The 10,990-nt window shown below is 36.3% G+C and overlaps 1 long non-coding RNA gene across 1 annotated transcript; it reads left to right on the top strand.

Annotated features, from left to right (window-relative positions):
- The first annotated feature begins 3,919 nt into the window (after nucleotides 1-3,919).
- LOC106092823 (uncharacterized) lies at nucleotides 3,920-4,357 on the top strand. Its single transcript, XR_001222235.2, has 2 exons — nucleotides 3,920-4,027; nucleotides 4,105-4,357. It is a non-coding gene; the product is annotated as an uncharacterized LOC106092823 (long non-coding RNA).
- Nucleotides 4,358-10,990: the final 6,633 nt, after the last annotated feature.

Genomic DNA, 10,990 nt, shown 5'->3' with positions numbered 1-10,990 from the left:
TTTGTTTTTAATTCGTGCCCTTAGGTACTAAAACATACAAAATTATACTTTCTTTAGAGAGTGATCTTAAGCTCTCAAAATTGGGATATAGCTATACCTTGACGAAGCGCACTGCCGGGATGCTAGTTGTAAATAAATACATCAATGAAAATAGCAATTATAACGTTTGTTTGTTTATTTGTTTCTTCACCTAAGTCTACAGAGTCTAGCTCCATAAAATGTTGTTCGTTTTAGTGCCTAAATATACGAATATCACAAATATCTTCTAGTCACTCAACACATCTTGTCAAAGTGTAACTGTACCCCGAGTTTCAGAACACCAGCTTAATACATAAGGAAAGTGCTATTTTGTACGTTTTAGTACCTAAATGTAAGTATTAAAAAAATCTTCTAGTTGCCCAAAATATACTGTCAAGGTGTAAATGCACCTCAAATTTTAGAGCTTTAGCCCAATGTGCAAAAGTTTTACGTTTTAGAAATTAATTGATCGAATTTCAAAAAATCTTCTATTTTGAACGTTTAGGTACCTATATGTACGATTTCAAAAAAGTCTTCTAGTCGCCCAATATATGCTTTCAAGGTACCAATTACACTACAATTAGTACGTTTTCTTCCACTTCTGGTACGATTTGTTACGACATATCGTATTTTTGGTAAGACTGATAATTCCTATCAAGTTTTTTAATTCTGGTTGTCCCCGCTCGCTGTAGGCAAAGATAAACTATTTCGTACTATTCAGCACTTTTTGATACCAATATGTACGAATAGAATTAATTTGTAGACGATTTGGCAGTGAAGGCCAGAGGACTGCCTTCAATAAACTTGGTTAACCCGATGCCTTTCGGGTTGACGCAGGACACACAGGCAACTAGAAGACTACGAACTCACTTATGCAAAACCAGTGCGGCATGTGTAGGGGATGTGGGGCAGATGATGAGACGTTGGAGCATTTCTTATATCATTACCCGGCTTTCGCTGCTAACAGACACCGGCACTTGGGTGAGGACACAATACCAGACATAAACCAATTAAGGGCGTGGTATGGAAAACAATAAGGGATTTTGTAAGTAGCACGGACATCCTGACTTAAATTTTCTTTTTCGAGGTTACTGTTTAGTATTTAGAACGTCCCTACGGGAAATGTGTAGTCAATTGCCCCAAAGTTACCTGTCACGGGACATATCCTATAGGGAATGAAAAGTTTCAATTGTCATAACTTATGGTTTTTTATTATTTTTTAAAAAGTCGCTTAAATTTTGTTAAAAATTGTTTATCCGTTAAATATATTTGCTTACTAATGTTATATTCCTTGCAAAGTATGCTTATACTTTTCGAACTGTCGCAGGACCTATCCTACGGTGTTAGAATGATGGCAATTCGTTACCTCGAGCGACAAAAAAGATAGGTTTTTTCCATGTAAGAAGACGAGAACTTGGACCCTATCACCAGGCGACCTATCCCGTGACAGGTTTGGGACCTATCCCATATCCCTCAGAGGCACAACATATTAGCTTGTTGTGGCTAACTGGCTTAGGTGTATGTCCATAGTGGCATGGGGCAGATGTATTTCCGCATCCTCTTTTTAACATACCCTAGTCACTCACCATATTTTTCCTAGTTGTACCTACATGCCAAATTTTAGACCTGTAGCTCATTCTATAAAGAAAGTACCAAATGGCACCAATTTTGGTAACAAATTGTTCAAACTTTAAAGAGATCTTTTAGACATCTAACATATTTTGATTACTTGTACCTACAAACCAAATTTCTGACCTCTTGCTTAATCTGCAAAGAAAGTACCAAATGGTACCGATTTTGGTACTAACATTTTCGAGTTGTAAATAGATCATTTTGTCACATATTATATATTTCCTAGTTGTACCTACATTTCAAATTTTAGACCTCTAACTCCATCTGTAAAGAAAGTACCAAATGGTACCAATTGCGGTACTAAACGTACATTTTCTCCCATTCACAGTACCTAGGCGCATGAAATTTTGCACAAATGCTTCCTATTAGTGTAGGGCAGTTGGGATTGCAAATGGGTCATATCGGTCTATGTTTCGATAAAGCTGCCATATAAACCGACCTCTTGAGCCCCTAAACGCCTCAATTCTTATCCGATTTGTCTCAAATGTTGTATAAGATATTTTGTTATGACTTCCAACATCTATGCTAAGTACGTTTCAAACCGGTTTAAAACTTGATATAGCTCCCATATAAACCGATCTCCTAATTTGACTCTTTGAGCCTCTAGAGGGCGCAATTCTTATGCGATTTGGTTAAACATTATTTTAACGACTTCTCCTAAGACCTTCCACATACGTATCAAATATGGTTTGAATGGGTCCTTAACCTGATATAGCTCCCATATGAACCGATCTCCCGATTTTATTTCTTGAGCCACTATATGGCTCAATTCTTATTCAATTTTGGCTGACATTTTGGACAATTACTTTTACTCCAACAGCATAACCAAGCCTGGGCCGAATCGGTTGATAACTTGAAATAGCTCCAATATCTTATCTTATATAACTTGAAATAGCTCCAATATCAATATCGGGCAAAAAAATGACAAATGAGATCCATGCCCTCTACCATGGATATGAAAGATTCGACCTGGCCGAAGTTTTCACGTTTTTACGTGTTGTCACTCGATTCGTTCGCCAAGTCATTGAAAACAGCTGATTTTATAAAGGGAAAATAGCTGTTTTCAATGACTTGGCGAACGAATGACAAAACGAAAAAAATGTGTGCTTATCGGCCCCTCTAACAGTTAAGCACTAACTTGGATATTCGAACTCCACTAAATAAACCAGTTTTCTGGATTTTCTAATGCCATACTCACTTCCAAACCTATGAACCACGAGCTGTATGACGACGATAGCATAGATAGTTTGGCTAGGTCATGTTGTCAGAATGGATGAAGAAGCTCCAGCAAAGAAGTCTTTTGAAGGCAAACACGGTGGTACATGCAATCCAGGAAGACCAAAAGCCCGATGGAAAGATCAAGTTGTGGGAGACACCTCGAAACTTGGTGTCAGAGATTTACGAATGAGAGCATTAGATATATTCTACGTCCGGCTGGTGGAACAAAATGTTCTGTCATAGCCAATTAAAGTAACTTCCAAATATTACCATAAACAATTAAGTTTAACAAGTTTAACATACTTGGCACAGTTATTGGATATCATAACAAATCACGTCGTACAAAATTTCATTCCATTCGGAAAAGAATTGCACACTCTAGAGGCTCAAGAAGTCAAGACCCAAGATCGGTTTATATGACAGCTATATCAGGTTATGGTCCGATTTGAACCATACTTGGCACAGTTGTTGGATATTATAACAAAACACGTCGTGCCAAAAATCATTCAAATCGGATAAGAGTTGCGCCCTCTGGAGGCTCAAGAAGTCAAGACCCAAGATCGGTTTATATGACAGCTATATCAGGTTAAAGACCGATTCGAACCGTTTTTGGCACAGTTGTTGGATATCATAAGAAAACACGTCGTGCAAAATTTCATTCCAATCGGATAAGAATTGCACACTCTAGAGGCTCAAGAAGTCAAGATCTAAGATCGGTTTATATGGCAGCTATATAAGGTTATGGACCGATTTGAACCATACTTGGCAAAGTTGTTGGATATCATAACAAAATACGTCGTGCAAAATTTCATTCCAATCGGATAAGAATTGCGCACTCTAGAGGCTCAAGAAATCAAGACCCCAGATCGGTTTATATGGCAGCTATATCAGGTTATGGACTGATTTGAACCATACATGGCACATTTATTGGATATCATAACAAAATACGTCGTTACGAGTTACATTTGATCATCATAATATTTTAAATATGTATATCCATGAAAAAGATGTTATAATTTCATGTTACTTTTGCTTGAAACATTTTTCCAATCATAAAAAAAAAAATTGAATATAATCAAAGAAAGGATAGCATAAAAACCCCGTGGCTACTTAACACAATCCATACAAATTCGACACGTCAGATTGATTTGGATGTTGGGTAAAGAATAGAAAAAAAAAACTGAATGTCCTGAATAAAAACAATCTGTATAACACATCACACGTTACTTGTTAAAGGGAAAGTCTACAAAAGGGTGAAGGAAACTGGAGGGAAAGGAAAAAAGAATGACTATATGACATTTTTGGAGTGATATGTAGCACATTCATGTTGTGTGGGTGGATAACAAGTGCAGTTGACTGTGTTCGTGTTCAGTAAGGATTTCGGAACATCATAATCTATTGAATTTCTGTTAGCATTTCAGATTTTTTCTTTATACGTGACATGTTAAAATTTTCATTGATAGAGTTGTAATAAAAAATATGGAAAGTATATTGAAAACAGGCAACATCATGTCCTACACACATAACCCTTCTCTGAAGCGCGTGTGAAAGGAAATAGTCCTTTGATATCGTATGGTTTGCCTAAAATTGGCCAAATTGTGTAAAATCACATATGCGTGAAATTCAATTTTGGATACCCTCTACCCTCAATACTCTAACAAAGTCACCAAAGTTTAATAACATTGTTTGCAGATTGCATAACGCCTTAATTTTGCGAAAGCTTACACAAAATAAGTTAATCGAATTTTTCATAAAGGATGCTCATTGTTTGTAAAGGAAAATTCAATTTTCTTTTCTGTTATGGACAAAGGAAACGACATTTAACACCCATAGTTTCCACTGGCCATTAGACTAAGGCTTTACCCTTCCGAAAACCACAACTAATGTCAGTATCGAAAAGTTTGTGTTTCGTGGGACCAACTGCAAATTTTTCAAAATATAATTTATGCAAATCTATTCAAATTGTTTTTATTTGCAATTTTGTTTTACTCGCCGCACAGCATACACATAAGAAAATGGGATTTGCATTTTTGTTTTTAAATTACCCGCTTAATTTTCATATTTGTACAATCCCCCTCTCTTTCTCTCTTATCGTGAATTGAAAACTAGAGATGAAAAACATCCCCGAAACTCAAATTTAATTTTCATTTTCTTTTACGTGGTGATATTACATGAAATCCATCATCTAAATTGCTGTGCATTTTATGTCACCACTCTACGAATTCCTATGTCTCGATCCCATTTACTGTGATGTAGCAAATGCATGCATCCATGCCTTTTCGTTTTGTCTTGCCAATCATTAACACCATTTTGGCAAATTAAAAAAGCCAAAATCGAGCCTTCGCTTTTCTGTCTACGTTCAGGTTATTTATCTGTCTTATCTTTTAATGCCATCATTGCAGCCATAAAATGTACTTTCCGGTCGTTACTCATCATCACCATCATAGGAAAGGCAGGCAGGCTAGGTTGTGGAACTTTTGTTTTTTTTTTTTAAATAAAAAAAATGTGCCAAAACACTTAACAAAGAGATAGTGCAGAACATTCAGCTACGACCGGAAAAAGACTGGATGGCAGCCCTGTGAAAAAGTCCTGTATAGCAAGAAAAGTAAAATGTCCTTTCACATCCTGTTGCCGCTGAAAGTATTGATGCGAAAATCGTTACACCAAATTTGCATATCTTCATGCTGAAAAGAACCTTGGGACAATGGAATGAATAAATCCTGAAGACATATCAGTAAATTATAACCATCAACACTTTTTGCTCTAGTGTTGATGTATTTCACGGTAAATGTGGAGAGTATAAGAAATGAAATAGATGAGGCGATTTTGAACTGTAGAATCACCTGCAGGAGAATATTTTGCAAACGTTTTCTAAAAAAAAAAAAATATTTGTAGAAACAGTTTTTTCTCTTTTCACGCTTGTTTATGGATGTTGGATTTTTTATCCATCTGAAACTAATAGGCTTTGATTTTGCTTCTATTTAGAGTAGAAAGGAAAAAATATAAATTTTTTTTAAAAAGTTCAGGCAAAATGTGGTGTGCTATAACAGCATTGGGCAGGCTACGTAGGTCGACATTTTGAAGCAGACCCAAGCTTCATTATAAGTACACTAAGCCTCAAAGAGATAACATGCTTCCACCTACTCATTAATTAAAGTAATGTACAATGGTTGAAGCACGCCTCATTGAGACGAACGTTGGATCATATCAGGGTACGTTTCTTCGAGCGCAGGTAGAAAACAAACCATATGCTACCACTATTGCACAGCTCACGAATTAGTGTAAGCATGTAATCTATTTGGGGCTTGGCTGACTGATGATGAAGCTTTGATCAGCTTCGAAATCGCTATCTCCATTGCCTGCCCAACGGAATTATAGCGCGCCACATTTTGCCTTAAATTTGTAAAATTTTTTAACTTGCTTCCTTTTCTAAATAGAAATAAAATCTAAGCGTATTGGTTTCTTCTGGACAAGGAATGCAATAATGAAATAATGTTTTCAAAAAACTTTGTTAAAACAAGAATTGCGCTAAAGATTCTAAAAAATCAACATCTAAAAATTATTTTTATAAAAAAAATACAACAAGTAAAAGCGCGCTATGTTCGGCCGGGCCGAATCTTGGGAACCCACCACCATGGATTCTGCTTAAAATTTAAACAAAATATTGGGTTTTTAAAAGAAAGAAAATGCATTTTTAATAAAACTTAGAATGAACATTAATCAAATATACTTTTTTTACACTTTTTTTCTACAGCAAGCTAAAAGTAACAGCTGATAACTGACAGAAGAAAGGATGCAATTACAGAGTCATAAGCTGTGAAAAATTTGTCAACGCCGACTATATGAAAAATCCGCAATTACTTTTTGGGCAACCCAATAAATATAAAGTGTTTTTGTTGTTTTGTTTTGAAATAGTGGCAAGAAATAAAAACACATTGGTCTAAGCTGGTTAAACCATCAACAAAATAAATAATTTTGTGACCAAACTAAAGACGCGCAAGGAAATGAAAAGAAGTACGATCAGTACATCGAGAAATATGTGGTCAATATGCACAAATTGAAAAGATATCCTATGGCAAGCGAAGTTTGCCTGGATAACAAATCTGTAGTTTCGTGTGTATTGTTGATGTTAGATATCTTTTTGACGAGAAGTTGGCTGTTAGAATTTAACTTTCTCTTACTGCGCTATAAGAAAAGGTTGAATAACAAGACCCAACATTTCATTCAGAGGGCATGCTTCTACCATTGCACAACTCACTAAATAGTGAGTAGGACGAGGCCCCTGGCAAAGGCCGAAATCGCGATCATTGCATGCAGCCCGCCCCTTGATACATTTAACACACCACAAATATTGAGACTCTTAAAGTGTTTTTGTTGTTTTTTTTTTGTTTTGAAATAGCAGCAAGAAATAAAAACACGTTGATCTAAGCTGGTTAAACCAACAACAAAAACAAAATAAATTTAGAAGAAAAATTAAAGCTTCTGGGAATCAAACAAAGATTATCGAGAGACCAGTTTATATGGTATAGCTCCCAGCCTATAGACCGATTTGGACCGTACTTGGCACAGTTGTTGGAAGTCATAACAGAATACAATGTGGAAAGTTTTAGCTAAATCGGACAAAAATTGGGGCTTGCAAGGGTTCAATAAATCAAATCGGGAGATCGGTTTATATGGGAGCTATATCAGGTTATAGACCGATTCGTACCGCACTTGGCATAGTTGTTGGAAGTTTAACAGAACACTTCATGAAAAATATCAGCCAATCGGACAAAAATTGCAGCTTGTAATTGCTCAAGAAGTCAAATCGGGAGTCATAACAGAACACTACATGCAAAATTACAGCCAAATCGGAAAAAAATTTCGGCTTCCATGTACTCAAGAAGTCAAATCGGGAGATTGGTTTACATGGGAGCTATATCTAAATCTGAACCGATATGGCCCATTTGCAATCCCCAACGACCTATATCAATATTAAGTGTCTTTGCAAAATTTCGACCGCTATCGTGATTTTGACAGACGGACGGACGGATGGAAGCACATGGCTATATCGGCTCAGAACGTCGAGACGATCAAGAATATATATACTTTATGGGATCTTAGACGAATATTTCGAGTTGTAACAAACGGAATGACTAGATTAGTATACGTCCATCCTATTGTGGTGGGTATAATAAAATTTTTATTTGTTAAAAAAAAAACAAGTTTTGACAAAGTTGCTAAAAAAATTTAATTTTGTTATATAGGGGTTTAGCATTTATCTTTACCAATGTACTCTCCACAGAAATTAAGACAAACCTGCGAAGCTTCTATATAAACGTTATAAAATTTGTTGAGGGGCTGTTCCGACTCCAAAATCCTCTAAAATAGGTTTATTGGAAGATAATGACAATATGGGACTCGAATGAAAGGAAAAAACTTCCCCAAACAAACATATTGGACGTAAATATCAATATGGGACTCAAATGAAAGGTGTTCGGGACAAGACTACGAATGTGACATAAAAAATGTTCCGACTCCAAAATCCTCTAAAATAGGTTTATTGGAAGATAATGACAATATGGGACTCGAATGAAAGGAAAAAACTTCCCCAAACAAACATATTGGACGTAAATATCAATATGGGACTCAAATGAGAGGTGTTCGGGACAAGACTACGAATGTGACATAAAAAATGAGGTCCAAGTAATTGGGCTCGCTCCACCCTCAAATGGGAATATAATTCGATCCTAGCTAGATGAGCCTCACATTGAAGGTATTTGGTAGCAGATTACGAATATGACATTAAACTTTGTGCCCAAGAATCTAGGTGGTGCTTTACTTCCTAAAGTCTCTTCCAATAGTTTATTTGACCCATCAAAACAATGGCCCATCAATATTCGGGAAAAGTGTCTATGGGGCCACGCCATCCCCACAACACCACCAAAATAGTAAGTATTATCTGACTATTGCAATATGAGGCTCAAATAAGAGAGTTTTTAAAGTCGAACACGAATCCGATATATATATTGTCAAGGCCAACTCACTGAATGGCCGTCCATCCCCCAAACTACCCCCCAAGCCGGTCATGTTTGCGACTATGGAAATATGGGGCTCAAATTAAAGGTATATGGGAGTAGACCACGTATCTGATATCTACATTTGGGGCCAACTGTCTATGGGGTTCAAATAAATGATATATAGATATACGAGAATAGAGCACGTTGCTGATATATTTTCCAGGCTTAGTGTTTGGGGGACCACTTCAATCCCCAAAACACCCCTAAATCGGGCATATTTACCGACCATGTGGATGTCGAGCTTAAATGAAAGGTATTCGGGGTTAGAGCAAGAATTGATACCCATTTTCGGGACCAATTTTCTGGGGGTACCCTTTTTCCAAAATACCCCACAAACAGCAATTTTTTAGTGACCATCGCAATACGGGGCTCAAATAAAGGTATTTTGGAGTAGAATACGAATTTGATATTCAAATGTAGAACCATGTATTTAGGACATCACCCCTTCACCAAAGGGGTAAACATTTTTCGACCATTCCAATATGTGGCTCAAATGAAAGGTGTTTGAGATCATAAAACGAATTTGATAACCAATCTTGGGCCATGTGTTTGGGGGACGCCTCGTCCTGTGTCCTCCCGTTAAAACCAATGTCAATATGGGGTTTAAAAAAGTAGTATTGGATGCTGATATTTTTTCAGGGCCAAAAAACACACCTAAATCAGTCATCATGAGAATATCGAGCTGAAATAAAGTATTTTGAGAATGGAGTACATCTTACATCCAAACTTAAATTCATAGACCAATAAAGATCATATGGGATTCATATTCATATGGGATTCAAAAACACCACCCAAAATCAAAAGTGGACCGATAAGGACAATCTGGGTTTCAAATGAAAAGTATGCGGGAGTAGATAACGAATCTGGCATACAAATTCATGTCGGAGTAAAGGGGGTCACCCCACCCCCACAAAGAAAGGAAGGAAACATAAGCTATATAATTTTTCGGTATCAGAAGGGTGATGGACCCTCACCCTTACGCCAAAAACTCAACCCAAAAGCACCCCCCTAAACTAAACTTAATTTCCGTTGGGAAAAAAGAACGAATTTGATATCTATTTTCAGTGCAAAGTGCCGGTGGCCGCCCTAGCACCAAAAAACGCTCCAAACGATTCATATTTACCGGAAATGGCAATATGGTGCTCAAATTAAAGGGATTTGGAAGTGCAGCACGAATTTGATATCCATATTTGAGTCGAAATGTCTGAGGTGCCATCCCTCCCCTAATGAAGACATTACCCTAGGAAAGAACATTACCACCAGGAATCGATAAGGGGCAAATTCTCACACATCCATGGCTACTTTCCGATTCAAGTTTAAACTCAATTTTAAGGGACCCTTTTTAATGCCGAGTGCGAACGGCGTCCCGCAGTGACATTTTTTTTAAATGACCACGCATGGCATTGTACCTCGCAAATGTCGTCAACATTAAGAGGAGATAAACACCGCTTTCCGATGTTCTCACCAGAATTCGAACGCGTTCAGTGTCATAGGCTACAATGGCGCGAATTCGATACCCGCATTCTGGAGTGTTAGAGTGTTAAAGAAGGCGCAACGGAGCGGGCCCGGTTCGGCTAGTTTTAATAATAAAATTCAATAATTTGCAGGCATTGTTCGTTTGTAAGACGATTCATGGTTAAATTATAGACCAAACTGAAGATGTTTGACAGTGCAAAAATAAGTAAAAACTAATAAATAAATGTATGCAAATATATTAAATTATGTAGAAAATATAACATCGTTATATGGTTTAATATAAAATTTTTAAAGTGTGCTTAAATTGTCTATTAAAATAGAAAATTGGTAAAAATGACCGACAATTTTTTTTGAAAAAAAAAATTCTAATGATATGAAAATGTTGTCAAATATTTTCAACAAAAAAAAAAAATTTCAATGATGCTACATTAAAACGTCAAAAAGTTAAGTTTTGTCAAATTAATCTTTAAGAATAAAATGTTGACAATATTAAAAAAATTATACACAATTAAAAAAAAAAACAAATTAATAAAACTTCGAAATAAATTTAGAAATCGTAAATTTAGATATAAGAGCATCTATAATAA

Source organism: Stomoxys calcitrans, chromosome 1 (genome assembly GCF_963082655.1).
Source record: "Stomoxys calcitrans chromosome 1, idStoCalc2.1, whole genome shotgun sequence".
Taxonomy (NCBI): Eukaryota; Metazoa; Arthropoda; class Insecta; order Diptera; family Muscidae; genus Stomoxys; species Stomoxys calcitrans.
Note: the sequence above shows the minus strand (reverse complement) of the source record. Positions and strands in the feature narration are given on the sequence as shown.